Raw genomic sequence first — 14,488 nt, forward strand, 5'->3', positions numbered from 1 at the left:
TTTAATTCCCTTCACCCCTGTTTTCCCAAAGAGTCTTCCTTCAATAATACAGAAATCAAGGAACAGGGACATTTGCACGTACAAAATCCATTCCATGTTTGATTGGGGACACTAAATAGAATGTTGTCAATTGAACATAGAGAAATGCTTGATTGCACTGTGGAGTCATTTGACCCTGACTTTCAAATTCTCAGTAGTAAATTTAATAAAGGCAGAAATTCACCAGTTCAATGAATATTTCAAGGGACCTGAGACAGAGGGAAGTTTGCTATCAAAATGGAAGATGTCCTTTTTGACAACTATAGTCTGGATCACACCAGATTTACAGAGACAGTGATTTCTCTCTAGAAAATTGCCACATTTATTTGCAAGAAAGAATGATGACCACCCAAAAATGTGAACAGAAGTGTTTCACTTTTGTGCAGAGAAGACATCTAAACTTCAAATATAGACTCCTACAGCAAACAACACATCTTGTTCCTGTTCACATATCATGCATTAAGAGACTTGAACATCATGATTAGTTCCAAGGTACTCTTGAGCATATTTAGAAACTATTTATAAAAACAGCAAAGGTTTTTGGAGTTGAGAATAGAGTATGTTTTTTAACATTAACTAGTATGCAATATTTACCCTAATCTATTTTATTGTTGCATAGTACCATCATCTCTTGTGCTTTTTAAATTTTGTTAATTTCATGATCGAAGAGTGTCTAAATTCACTCATGAATCCATAGACTAGGAATTCTTTATATCCATGCATATAAATCGAAGAGGCAGACACTAATTGTCAAAGTGCACTATATACTGGAGAATGTCTCTAAAATATTCCCCCATCTCCATGCCTTATCACCTCTGCATGGATTTCCCCAGTCATTCTTTAATTATCTATTGGTTTTAATAACAGGGCAACTTGCAGAGAGTGGAGACTGGCATTGAACACTAAAGCAACACTTTAAATTGTTTCTGCTTCCTATCTCCATTTTACAATAATAAGCTTTCCCCTTAAATCCTTTCTGGATTTGAATAGCCTGGGCTGTATATAAAGAATTTTCTGTTACTCTAACTAGAAGCCATTTTTTTAAGACATTTTCCTTAGCAAAAAAAAAAAAAAAATCCTTCTTACATCTTCAACTTTAGCTTCCTCAGAATATTTTTCCCCTGATACATTGGGTGGTGTTTTCCAAGTTGGATCTCATTTGTAATGCCTTGCACATTTTTCAATTCACTTTGGGCCTTCAAATAATGATTACTTTGCCTTAGTCCTGACTGGTGTTTACACCCCACCCCACCTATAGACACAAATCATCTGTAAGTTTTATTCTACTTACTCTTGGATCTTTTGAGAAAATATCCCATTCAAAAAGATCTCACTACAAATTTTTGCAGGCTTTCTGGATTTGTCTTTCCTACTTTAAAAGATGTCATGCCATTTACCATTTTTCTTTGTCCTAAATGCCTTACCAATTCTGAAACAAAATTTGCTTAAACTCATGAATCAATATTTTCACCTTAACAAAAGTGAACTGCAAATACCTCCCTAATGTCAAAAATGTGATCATCTTTGTGTTATAATACTAAAATACAGTCTCCACAATGTCAACCCCCATGTTCCTGCCCAATACCGTGAAATTCTTACTTATATATTTGAAAACATAAATTTCCCATTTTCTAGTTCTCTACTGTTCCAAATTGCTGACTGTCAGAAAACTTTTTAATTATGGAATAATATAGCTGATAGAAAGTTTTACTTTATTTCTTTTTGTCAAAGAGTAAGCTTGGACTATCTGGCCAATGAGTTCATGGAGTACTGCTCTTGTGTTTTCTGAATATCAGAAATAAAATTGCCATTTTTGTGTAGGCTTCCAACATATCACCTTTCCAATTCTAGAAGACTTTTCAAAAATAATTGCCAGTGTTCCAGTAACTTCATTAGCTAATCCCTTAACACTCTAGTGAGTATGTCATCCAGAGCTACAGAAATGATGCAATTCAATAATTTGAGAGGAAATTGGGGTCAGATTCTTTGCAGCATCTTAGAATATATTTTTTACTTTCTTTCCTATGTTTACCAAGCTCTGGTATTTTTCCACTTTCTTTTAACTCCTTTACACAAAGATTTTTTATACTTGGATTTATCTCTCAAAACGATGTGTTTTCTCAGGCTTTCAACACTTTGGGGCTTATATCGAAGACTCTTCTTTCTCCTACTAATTAAGTAAACAGTTTCACCTTTTCAGCCATGAGCATGCTATCAGTACAGAAGATAGTTTGATTCGTGAAGTTATCCTGAAACACTTCTGTCTTTTTGATCACAAACATAGCTAAAATTTTGCCTGGATGAGAAATAAAAGGGTATATTTATTTTTAGTATTAAACCATGTACATATCAAGCAATCACTATGTGGTATCCTTTTAAATATTATTATCTATAAACAATAATATTTAAAATCTAAATAACATTTAAAATCTAAAAATTATTTTAAAGATTTTCAGTCTTTTTTTTTTTCAATCTTTAAACTCTGCAACTACGAATTATTTTCCACAGTACTTGAATAATACAGAAAACAAACATTAGGTAAAAGCAGGAAAGACTTCTCTTTACTGAATGGTTTTAAAATTGTATTATTTTATTGTACATGTTTTAAGCACTTTTTATTATATGCTCCTACAATTGTAAATGATGTGCATATTAAATGTGTAAGAAGTGACATCTGACCATACATACTTTGAACTTACACATCTACCACACACCAGAATACACCCTTAATGTCAACCCCAACAGGGAAATTTATGGCAAAAGCATTTGTTTTACAATTTTGTTTTGAAGCTCTCCCTTATCCAATCCTTTTAAGCTCTAAAAAAAAGAACTTCTTGTTTTTGAAAATCATTTGCTGATGATTTGAACTAATTCCTCACCTTTAATTGAAAAGTAACCTAAATAGAACTGCTGTGAGAAACAGAAGAGTAAGTAATATTCAGAATTTGCAGACTGTAATGTGTGAATTCCTTGCCTGTACTCAATGACTGTGTGTGTGTGTGTGTGTGTGTGTGTGTGTGTGTGTGTGTGTGTCTAGGTACTTGCTGGGGATTGAGTCCAGGTACATGGTAAGCACATGCTCCATTAAACCACTGTCATGGTTTGGATGAGAGGTGTTCCCCAAAAGCTCACATGTGAGACAATGCAAGAAGGTTCCATGGAGAAATGATTGGGTTGTGCGAGTGAGTTAACCCCCTGATAGGGATTAACTGAGTGGTAACTAAAGTGGTAGTGTGTGGCTGGAGGAGGAGGTGGGAATTGGGGTGTGGCTTTGGGGTATATATTTGTATCTGGCAGTGGAGATCTGTCTTTCAGCTTTCTGATCATCATGTGAGCTGCTTCCCTCTGCCGCTCTTCTGCCATGAGGATCTGCCTCACGTAGAGTCCCAAGGAAAGGAGCCGGGCTTCTGTGGACTAAGACCTCTGAAACCATGAGCCCTCAAACTTTTTCCTCCTCTACAGTTTTTCTGATCAGGTCTTTTAGTCCCAGCAGCAAAAAAAGTTGACTAAAATAACCACATCCCTGTACTCACACATAGACTCATTTAGCATAACATTAAGACCCTGGCATATCCCTTAAAAGGATATAATCAGACGAAACCTACTCTATAGGAGAAATATGCATAGAATTATATAGAAGAATTTTTTGCACTTGCTAAGTAATCTTTAAAATGTCGAGTAATGGAAATAATGTTCTTCCTGTTGCCAGTTGGAAAACCTGGAGCCCATTTCATCATGACTTTTTATTTTGAAATCTTCATTTCTGGATCAACTGACAATTAAATCATATGGTATTCATCATAAAAATCAATCTGTTTATATGTTGAGGATTGATTTTTTATAAGTGGGTTTTTCTTACAAGTAACAATTTATTTTGAACTTTCAAAGATTTTGAACTTTCCAAGATTTCAACCAAAGGAATTAGTTCTACCACTAGTGTCAGTGATTTTAGATGCTAGAATAGGCTTCTTTTTAATTTAAAAAAAAAAAACACTTTGTTTCTTTAGAGCAATTTTAAGTTTCCAACAGAATTAAGCATAGATTAGAGAGAGTACTCATATAACCCTTGTCCACAGACTTTCACAATCTCCCTCAGTGTGGACATGCCACACTGGAGGGAACATGTATTCTAATCAATGTAACTATGTTGATTCGTCATTTTCAAATCAAGTTCACAGGTTACTTTGGGGATCTCTCTTGTGCATTCTGTGTGTTTTGACAAATGACATTATAGTAACATGTAGAATCATTTCACTGCCCTAAAAATCCTCACTGTTCTACATCTTCATCCTTCCCACACCTCTAAACCCTGGCAACCATTAATCATTTTTACTGTCTGAAGCAAGACTTCTTTTTTTTTTCTTTACCAAAATGCCATGCAATTGAATCTCCCAGTAAGTAGCCTTTTGAAATTATCATAATTCACTTAGTAATATTCATTTATGTTTTCTCTATCCTGTCATGACTTGATACTACATTACTTTTTAATTCTAAAAAATTTCCCATTGGTTCAATGCCAGTTCTTATGGCACCAGGCACCATTTGACCCAGAGTCTAGCCTGTTCTAGCAGATCCAGCGTTCAGGAACACTAATAGAACACAATGACAGACTAGCTACCACAGACCAAAGCCCTAGGACAACCTCTGCAGACCAGACTCCAGGCCACCCCTGTGGTCTCTGGACTTGGTTTACCCCTATAGATTCAGACTTCAGACCAGCCTAGAGCCAGGCCAGCCATCATAACCTTAGGCTTCAGGCCATCTCAGTGTATTCAGTATCTGACTTACATAGTGCCTGGCCAGCCCCTGAAGACTCAAGTTCAAGGACCATCTCAATGCCAGTTCAGTCCCTGTGGAACCAGACTCCAGAGCAGCTCCCACTACAAGAGCACTTAGGAGCAGGCTATAGACCCATTGTTATTGATCTAATCAACTGGTCCACCTCAGAGGATCTAGGCTCCAGCCCCAAACCTGCAGACTTGGGCACCAAGCCCATTTGCCTGCTGAACAGGATACCAGTCCAGAGGGCTTAAGGTCCCCCCAAAGCGAGCCCACCTGTACACCTATATAACATAGCAGAGTGCATCCCAGAATCTCTGGACAGGTTAACTAATAAAGAGCTTTTCTAGCCCTAGCCAGTCTACAAAACCTGGATTAATTTCCTTCTTCAATTATGCAGCCACAAGGGAAACATTTCAATATCAAGAAAATAAAGTGAAGCTTGTTGAAGTGTACCCCCAAAATCTCATGTGTAATAAAATGTAGGAATGTTCAGGGATGAAATGGTAAGAGTCTTAACAAAATCAATGGATTAATCCACTTGAATGGACTAATTCAGTGGTGACTGGGCAGGAGGGGTATGGCTGAAAGTGGTGGGTCATTGGTGGCATGACTTTGAGGTTTATATTTTGACCCTGCTGAGTGAATCTCACTCTGCTTCCTGGTTGACGTGTCCTTAGCTCTTTCCCTATGCCATACCCTTTTGCCATGATGTTTAGCCTCACCTTGGGCCCAAAAGCTGTGGAGTTAGCCTACCTGGGACTCTCTGAATCTCCGAAACCATGAACTGAAGTAAACTTTTCCTCCTTTGTGCTGTTCATGTCAGGTCTTTTAGCCACAGCAATACAAAGATGATTCAAACAAATCTCTGGTAACCTACCCTGAAGAAATGGATTTAAACTTATACACAAGACCTGAGACTGTAAAATTATGAGACAATTACATAAGAAAATCTCCATGACCTTGGTCAGAGGAATGATGTATGACTCCAAAAGCACAGGCACACAAAGCAAAAATAGACAAATGGGATTACATCAAACTAAAAGCATTTCTGCACCCCAAAGGAAACGATCAATAAGGACAAGAGACAACCTATTTCAGGAGATAATGTTGGCAAGTTATCTATCTTAAAAGGGTTTAAGATCCAAATATATAAAGAACTGAAATAACTCAATAGTAAGGAAGCAAATGACTTGATTAAAAAATAGGCAAAGGATCTATGCAAACATTTATCAAAAGAATACATATAAATAGGCCACAGGTATATGAAAAAATGCTGAACAGCACTAATCACCAGGGGAATACAAAATAAAACTACAACGAGTTTCATACCTGTTAGAATGGGTATTACAAAAAAGATAAAAGAAGAATTTGCAAAGTCATGGAGAAAAGGAAACACCTGTAAACTGTTGGAGGGAATGTGAATTAGTGTGGCCATTATGGAAGAGAGTATGGAGGTTCTTCCCAAAAATTAATAATAGAATAATAGAAGTACCATATAATCCATCAACTTTTTATAGGGTGTGTGTGTGTGTGTGTGTGTGTGTGTGTGTCCATACATATAATTCCATAGTATATTGAATTGTTATCTATCTGGAAGAGCTATCTATACTCCCTTGTTCCCGTCAATATTATTCACAATAGCCAGGATATGGAATCAACTTACGTGTCCATTAACAGAAGAATGAATAAAGAGAGTGTGGTATATACAGACAATGAAGCACTATTCAACCTTAAAAAATATAAAATCATGCCATTTGAAACAACGTGGATGAACCTTTAGTACATTATTATGTTCAGTGAAATAAGCCAAGAACAAGATGAATACTGCCACTCATGTGGAATTTAAAAATGTATAACTCATACAAGCAGAGTAGAATGGTGTTCCAAGGGGCTTCTGGAATGGGGAGGGACTGCAGACCTTGACGAAAGGACATATACTTTCAGTTAGGTAGGAGGGATAAGTTTAAGAGCTATTGTCAACAGGATATGCCTAGTTATGATGAAGTATCATATTCTGAAAAGTCATTCTGAGAATAGATTTTAATGGTTCTTACTATGAAAATGATAAGCTTGTGAAGTAACACATGTGCTAATTAACTCAATTTAGCCTCTTATTATGATATATATGTATGTTAATATGTTGCATAGACGAAATATATCAATAAATACACTCAATTTATTGATATATTTAAAAATTCCAAACAGGATGTACTATTTAGGAGCAAGTTTGGTGAGTAGGCTTCCCCTGATGTGCTCTTAGGAAGGTGTGTTGGAGGACCATTCTCCAGCACTCTGACTGGACCTCAGTGTTTGGGTGACCCTGTGCATAACACATGTGGCTTGTAGGTCCTCTCCTTTGGCTGGAGAGGGTGGCTAGAGTGGCCTGGAGTTGGGTATTTCCCTTCCCCCAGGTCAGGTAGACCTTCTACAGCTGTGCAGGCTCTGGTTAACCAGTTCCTCCTGGGCAGACCTCATTAAGAAGAACCCAGAGCTCTGGGTGTTCCAAGATGGCTCCTTGTGGATCACTCGCCAGAGTCACAAGGGGTTGTTTCTCTGTTATTCACTAGGAGAAACTTTTGGAGCTCCTAGAGGGAAGGCTCACAAAAATGTGACTATGTGACTTATGAGTCCTCCGGAGTTTTTACCTTTCCCATTTGTCTCTGCTGGGCCTCCAGCAATTTGTCAATCACAGTTCATTTTCCTGCCCTGGCTCTGGTTCCCACAGAGGTTCTGCTCGGTTCTGCTCCTGACATTGCTCACAGTAAGTTGTGATTCTCTCAATCTTTGTGTTTGTTCCTTTGATGGAGACAGGCGAAGCAGTAATTTACCCCCTGTCCTGACTTTTCTGATAAATCTGAGTTGATCTTTCTGGGTTTGTTTAGCTAGAATGCGCTTAATATGCAGGAATTACAGGTGGCTTTTTAAAAGTTAACATCAAATATGATTAAATAATAAATTGGAAAAAAAAATAAGGAGAATTAGATCTGCTATGTGCCGCCTTGATCACTTTTCCTGGGTCAGTATTTGGGCTGTGTTCCTTAGATGATGGTGCCATCTAAGGTTATAAAACAAAAATCATATGCACTATCTGTACCATGAACTATGATATATTTCTGATGAGGAAAGTATAGTTAGTTTCCTTACCTTATGACTCAGAAGCCTTCATTGAATTTCTGAGAGGCTCCCAGAAGATTGAACTGAGAGATCCTCTAATTGCCAGTATTTGGTGAGAATTCCAGGAAAGCAGAAGGCAGCATTGCATTTTTCCCATTGTCCTTATAGAGCACTTACTGTATATGTAGTGCTCTGCTTCAGTGCTCTGAAGAGGGAGAAGTTTAAGATACTACTTGAGCTCAGGGATTTGCATTCTAGTAGGGGAGACCAAATATGAACTCAAATATCTATATCCAGAATAAAAAGTGAAAAGGGACATAGGAGAAATGAGTGGAGGGAACAATCACCTAGATGTGAGAAACTGGAGAAATTGTTAATGGAGATAGTCATGATGGAGCCAGGCTTTGAGAAGGCCAAGGTGGGGAGGAGGTATAGCCACTCTAGAGTCAATGACAACAGTATCTACCTTGAGAACCGGGTCTCCATCACTGTTGCATGCTCAGAGACACCGTGCAATGGACTTAGCTTATTTGGCACTGAAGGGCCAATGAAAAATTCCCACAGTTTAGCAAAGATTTTAAAAACTTTCATGTCAGCAGAGACCTCAGTGATTGCTATTCTACAATATCACCTTTGAACAAATTGAGAATGAGAGGTTAATGAACATGGCTAAGATCTCCCATATATCAGCAAGACATTAAATTGTGAAGATGTACAATTCTGAGTTTAAAATTACCAGGAGAAACCCGAAGGTCTGTGGCCTATAGTAAATTGTGACATTATGAGGCATTTATTACAATCACAAGCAGAGAGGCTTCGTAGAGGAAGGGATCTCCCAGAGAAGAGGTCTCACCAACCACCTGGTGTCTTCATCTCTACAGAGCTCAACGTTCTCATTTAGTTGTTATAGCACCTTTAGAAGATGTGCTTTAGAGTTTCCATTTAGTGGCTGAGTACAGTACATTCTGCAGTGGAATGTATGAATTTGAATATCAATGAAGATTTTGAGTTAAATCTCTGATGACGAAGGTCAAAGAAATTCTTTAATGTTTTCAAATTTCACTGTCATCCTCCAAGCTCATTAGGTCGCAATCTCTCCTCTTTTGACCTGTCCTCAAGGAGCTCTTCAGCAGTGTGGTGAATGAGTTGAGGCTGAGAACTCAGAGACAAGGAAACAGACTTTGAACCCTGCAAGCTCTGAGAAACAGATCTGTTGTCCCCTCTACCGGCAAAGCCTTCCTCGACCAAGTACACATTTATTCAGCAATGTGACTTCCTCCATGTGTTTAGACTTGGCTCTCTTCTCCTAACCTGTTGGGCCTAAGTTGGGGAGTGTGTCTAATCATTGTTGCATGCTCAAAGTCTCTGTGCCTCTTAGAATTCTGTCACATTGTACATGCATTTTTTTTTTAAATGTGGGATTCCCCAATTGTGGACCCTGAAACAGAGACTCAAGAAAAGTTACTTTTTATGAAGGGTGTGAGGAATAGCCCTAGGGAAGTGGAGAAGTAAAACAGAAACAGAAAGGCAGTCAAGGAAAGATATGTTATAAAAGCCAGCTACTGCAGTGGCAATCGATATTAATTCTGCAAAGAATATTTAGGAATTAGTATAAAACACACTGCTCTGAATTATACTACCTGGGGGTGTGTGAACTGGAACTTGATGCAGCAATTCCCATCAGGCATTGACTGAGGGCTGCTCTTAAGAGGGTTAGCTCTTGGGCACCTCTGACCTACAGTGCATGGAAGGACCGGTGATACTGGAAAATATTCCTTAGGCCTGTAGATGCAGAGACTGCAATTCAACATCAGCCAGAGTATACTGGCAAGAAAGGGCCTGAGGGATCTGGGTAAGGCACATGCATCATTGACTTTAGTGGGCAATAATCGGTGGTGGTTGTTATTGGGATGCAGCCAGATATGAAAAATGCAAGAGACTGTGGAATTGAGAGGATGGAATTGGGCCACCTGTCCCGTGGCCCAGGACAGGTAATAAGTTCTGTGTCTCTGCCGAGGTGCCATGCTCCAGCAGAGAGAAAGCCCCTGTGCAGAATACTGAAATGCAAAATGCTGTGCTTTTTATATGGAAGAGATTCTCCTAACCCACCTGTCATCAGGACAGGAGGACTGGGTTGATTTTAACAGTAGTGCTGGTGGGTTTGTGTCAACCCAGGCGCACTCCCTGACCTTGCGCAGGATGGCTTGATTAATTGTGAACAAATGTTCACAGAGATGTCAACCTGAAATGAAAGGGAAGAGAAGAGCTAATGAGCCAGAAAAGATCCTGAAATAACCTGCAAATGAGTCTGATGTTCCCCTTTCCTTTAAATAATAATCATTTGTGATGATCAGGAATTTCTGCTTATCATTCAGATGGTTAAAATATAAGGTCACATCTTTCTTCTACTGTGGGAGTCCTCCACAGTAGCCACTCAGCTCAACTGGACAAATAGTTTTGTTTTGTTTTTTTTTAGTCGCATGTGACTATAAAAATGAGGGAAAGAAATCCGTGTGTCAGTTATAATTTTGAGACTTGCAAAGCAGTGTTTTTTAAATATATCTTAACTTGTTCTAATTAGTTATACATGACAGAGAATGTATTTTGACACATCATACATAAATGGAGTACGACTTCTCATTCATCTGGTTGTATGTATATGATGTAGAGTTACACTGCTCATGCAATTATATATGCACATAGGGTAATAATATAAAATTCATTCTATCATTACTACCTTCATGCCTCCTCCCTTCACTCCCCTCTATCTAGTCCAAAATATCTCTCCCCACCCTGCTTATTGTGAATCAGCATCTGCATATCAGAGAAAACATTCCGTCTTTGGTTCTTTGGGATTGGCTTATTTCACTCAGCATAATATTCTCCAGTCCCAGCCATTTACCAGGAAATGCCATAATTTCATTCTTCTTTAAGGTTGAGAAATATTCTATTGTGTATATATACCATATTTTCTTTATCCATTTGTTTGGGCACTTAGGTTGGTTCCACAATTTACCTTTGTGAATTGATCTGCTGTGAATATTTTTGTGGTTGCATCACTGTCACTATAAGTATGCTGATTTTAAATCCTCTGGGTATAAACCTATGAGTGGGATGACTGGGTCAAATGGTAGTTCCATTCCAAGTTTTCTTAGGAATATCCATACTGGCAAAGCAGTGGTTTCGAATTTTAACTCTATTATAAAAATGGACATAGGGTTTCGATTCCTGAAACATTTACTAAGTTACTTGCTGTGGAAATCAGGGTACTCAACCTCTAAACCACCACTTTCTCATTCAGGAAATAGGCAAAATGGGTGGTTATTCCTAGATTTTAGGTGTGTGAGGATTAAAAGAAATAAAGTGTGTTAAACATTGCATGGTGAGAGCACCATAGAGTTAACATCGATGTTCCCATTGTTGCTATAGTTGAAATCTTGGGTGCCAAGGTTGAATCAGCTGTGGCATGAACTGATTCCTTCCATGCTGTTCCCTTCCACTGCTGAGTACAAGGTAAAGGATGGGAGTTTTGGAAAGAAACAATTTAGAATTTAAATTCTGCCTATGAATACAGCTGTGTACATGTTTGGGTATTTGCAAAAACTGTCTAGAAATGTTTTTTTAAAACACCAAAAAACAATAATAATCTAAAACTAAATAAAACCTAAAGTTCAATAAATATGATTTCCTTTTCCTCATCCCTCTTCATGCCAGCTTAGACTCTGTCCAAAAAGGAATTTATAAAAGATTTATTAAAAACTATAATTTTTAAACTCACTTTTTATTATTATTAAGATCAATTTTCCTCTATCATGAGAAGAACATTTTAGACTTTATTCTCTAAACCAATGGACCATGTTACAGAGCCAAACTTCAAACCTGTTTGTAATTCACTCACCAACATTATTGTAGTCCCAGGGAATGTGACAGAAGAGTGATTCTGTGAATCTGTAAAGCAAGCCACAACCCATAGTTTAAAATTTTAATTAATAGAAAAATCTCATCATCATTATGGGAACAAAAAGACAGGTAAATGCATATAACTTGTTATTACAGCTCAGAGCAGGCTCAGAGAGTCCCAGGACTGAAAAGATCAACAAAGGAAATTTAGTTTTTTTCCCCTAATTGGTGACTATTTAAGTTGGAGGTCAGCCTTTGACCCTGTATTCTCACTTCATGGAAGAAAACATCTTTGGCAGTGGGCAATGGTTTTGTGCGAAATCATAGGTGAATAAGGTGAAGGTGGAGGTTCATGATTCACTAGATGGTGGAACCTCCTCTTCCATTGCATCTCATGTGTCTCATAATTTCAGCATGTCATTTATATGCTAAGATAAAATCTGTCCATAATCCTTCCATGATACCACTCATAACCGGTCTATAATATTGACTTGCTGTTTTCTGAGAATTATGTGCATTCATGTACATTTTTGAAACATGCTTTTGTTCCAGATAACAATTTATTTTCTAAATAAAATAAAATAAAAATAAAAAGAGCTGATTTGGGGTTGGGGATGTAGCTTAGTGGTAAAGCATTTGGCCAGACACCTATGAGGCCCTTGGTTTTATCCCTAGTACCAAAAAATGGGGAAAAAATGATAATTGAATTATCCATGTTTTCTGCTTTTACAGTGTTTTATAGTATACTTTTATTTATATATTGTTTTGCATGAGATTTTAATTTGAATTGAAATATTTAAGAAGTAACGGAAGCCTCAGATAAAGTGGCACAGTCAGGCTGTGAGGCGCTCATGCTTCTATTCCATCTCTCAAACAGGATTGTGTCCTTTCTGTAGCTTTATTTTCTTCATCAATAAATTTTAGACTTTTTTTTAGTATAGAAGTTTCAATATATGAAAAGTATTTTAATTTTAAAAAGTATTCCTTTTAAAAAGTAAGAATTAATATTGCATGTAGTTTTTTAAAAAATTGAAACTCAAGTAGGTAACTTCAGGGAAACCTCACTATGTCAGAGAATTCCAACATACATGTTTTTGTGGGAGAGGGACATTTAGGTATTATAATTAGGAAGGTAGGTATACAATCTGTGTATTGTTTGTCTCTGTCTCAGATATGTTAGTGTATGAAATCACAGAGCCCAGATGCCTCACCTCCTTGGGATGCAAACATGAACTCAAGGCTACATATTTTTGTCTACTAGTGTTGAGTTCTTCTCAGTCTTGGCCAATCCCAATTGCATAACATGGCATATTACACCGTGAACTTCTGCTTTACTTCTTTCTGATGTATTTCTGTATGTTCTGCTGTATTCTGACCTTGAAATTAGTCATGGCTCTGGGACTTGTTCTATTCAAAGATATAAGTAGAAATGATGTGTCACTTTGGGGCAGAAGCATTTCATTGATGGAACACAGCCCTCTCTCGCTCTTTTGTCCTCACTGTTGTGACTGCCTATGATAGCATGAGGAGTTACCATCAGCCATCACATGTAGATGACTGCCTAAGTGGGAGGCATCAGCCCATGGCAAACTTTGCATATATAAGTGATTAACTTCCACTGTCATAAGTGCTGAGATTTTGGAAGATTTTTAGGGCAGGATACTGATATCCTGACTGATAACAATGGGTATGAAACACGCTAGTCTATTTGTCTTCAAAGTAGCACTTTGAGTAGGCAGGCATAGCGTTGATGTTCAAGAATTGCAATAAAAAAGGTCAAATTCCATAACTTTGAGATCACTTACATAGTTCCGCTCTTCAGGCAGTCCTCGGACTAGTGGAAATATGAAGGAATATGAACTCATGATTAGATTTTCTCATCTCTAAGTGGAAGGTCAAACCTCCTAATCACATTATCAAAAGAGAAATACAAATAATGAATGTCTCAGAGGGCTCTAAGTAGATGAAAGCTATTTTTCAATTGCAATCTATTTTCTTACATCATGATAGTTAAAGAAATCTTTCATCACATCCTTGGAACTTTAGAGTGAGTTTTTCTGAGCATTCAAAGTCCCATTTTATTTCCAACAAACAAATACTATTTTCATAAGTTAAAAAAAGAGGCTTCTGTGTATTTGTTTGTTCCCATATCAGATTAAAATGATGATTATTTTGTCACCCTGTTGGGAAGTTATGTTTGGAATATTCTGTCTTAAAATTATAGACTATATGAAATACTTAAAATTCTTATTGTGGCATTCTCATTAGCATCTCAAAGATATGGGCAGTTCCCTCTTGAGCAGCTGAAGTGAAGTACAATGAGTGGCCCTTCACATTGCCAAGACAGTAAAACACAATGGGCAGGAAATAGAAATAGTAATTTCAAAGGAAAATTCCATGTCAAAAGTCAGAGAAGCAGATGCACCAATTTGCAGGGGCCATAATACATGTCTAGCTTTACCATGAAGGTAGTTCTTACAAAGGTAACTGTCTGAAACCTGCTCCAGGGTTTATTACAGTAAAGACTGATTTATTTCACTACTAAGGAGTCTCTCTGACAATGCTAAATAAGACAGATATTATGGAATGAAAAAAACCTCTCAATGACCATCACTTTTCTTTTTTCTCTATGGCTATTTGTCTTCCATCTGAG

The sequence above is a fragment of the Marmota flaviventris genome, chromosome 12, assembly GCF_047511675.1.
Source record: "Marmota flaviventris isolate mMarFla1 chromosome 12, mMarFla1.hap1, whole genome shotgun sequence".
NCBI classification, from domain to species: domain Eukaryota; kingdom Metazoa; phylum Chordata; class Mammalia; order Rodentia; family Sciuridae; genus Marmota; species Marmota flaviventris.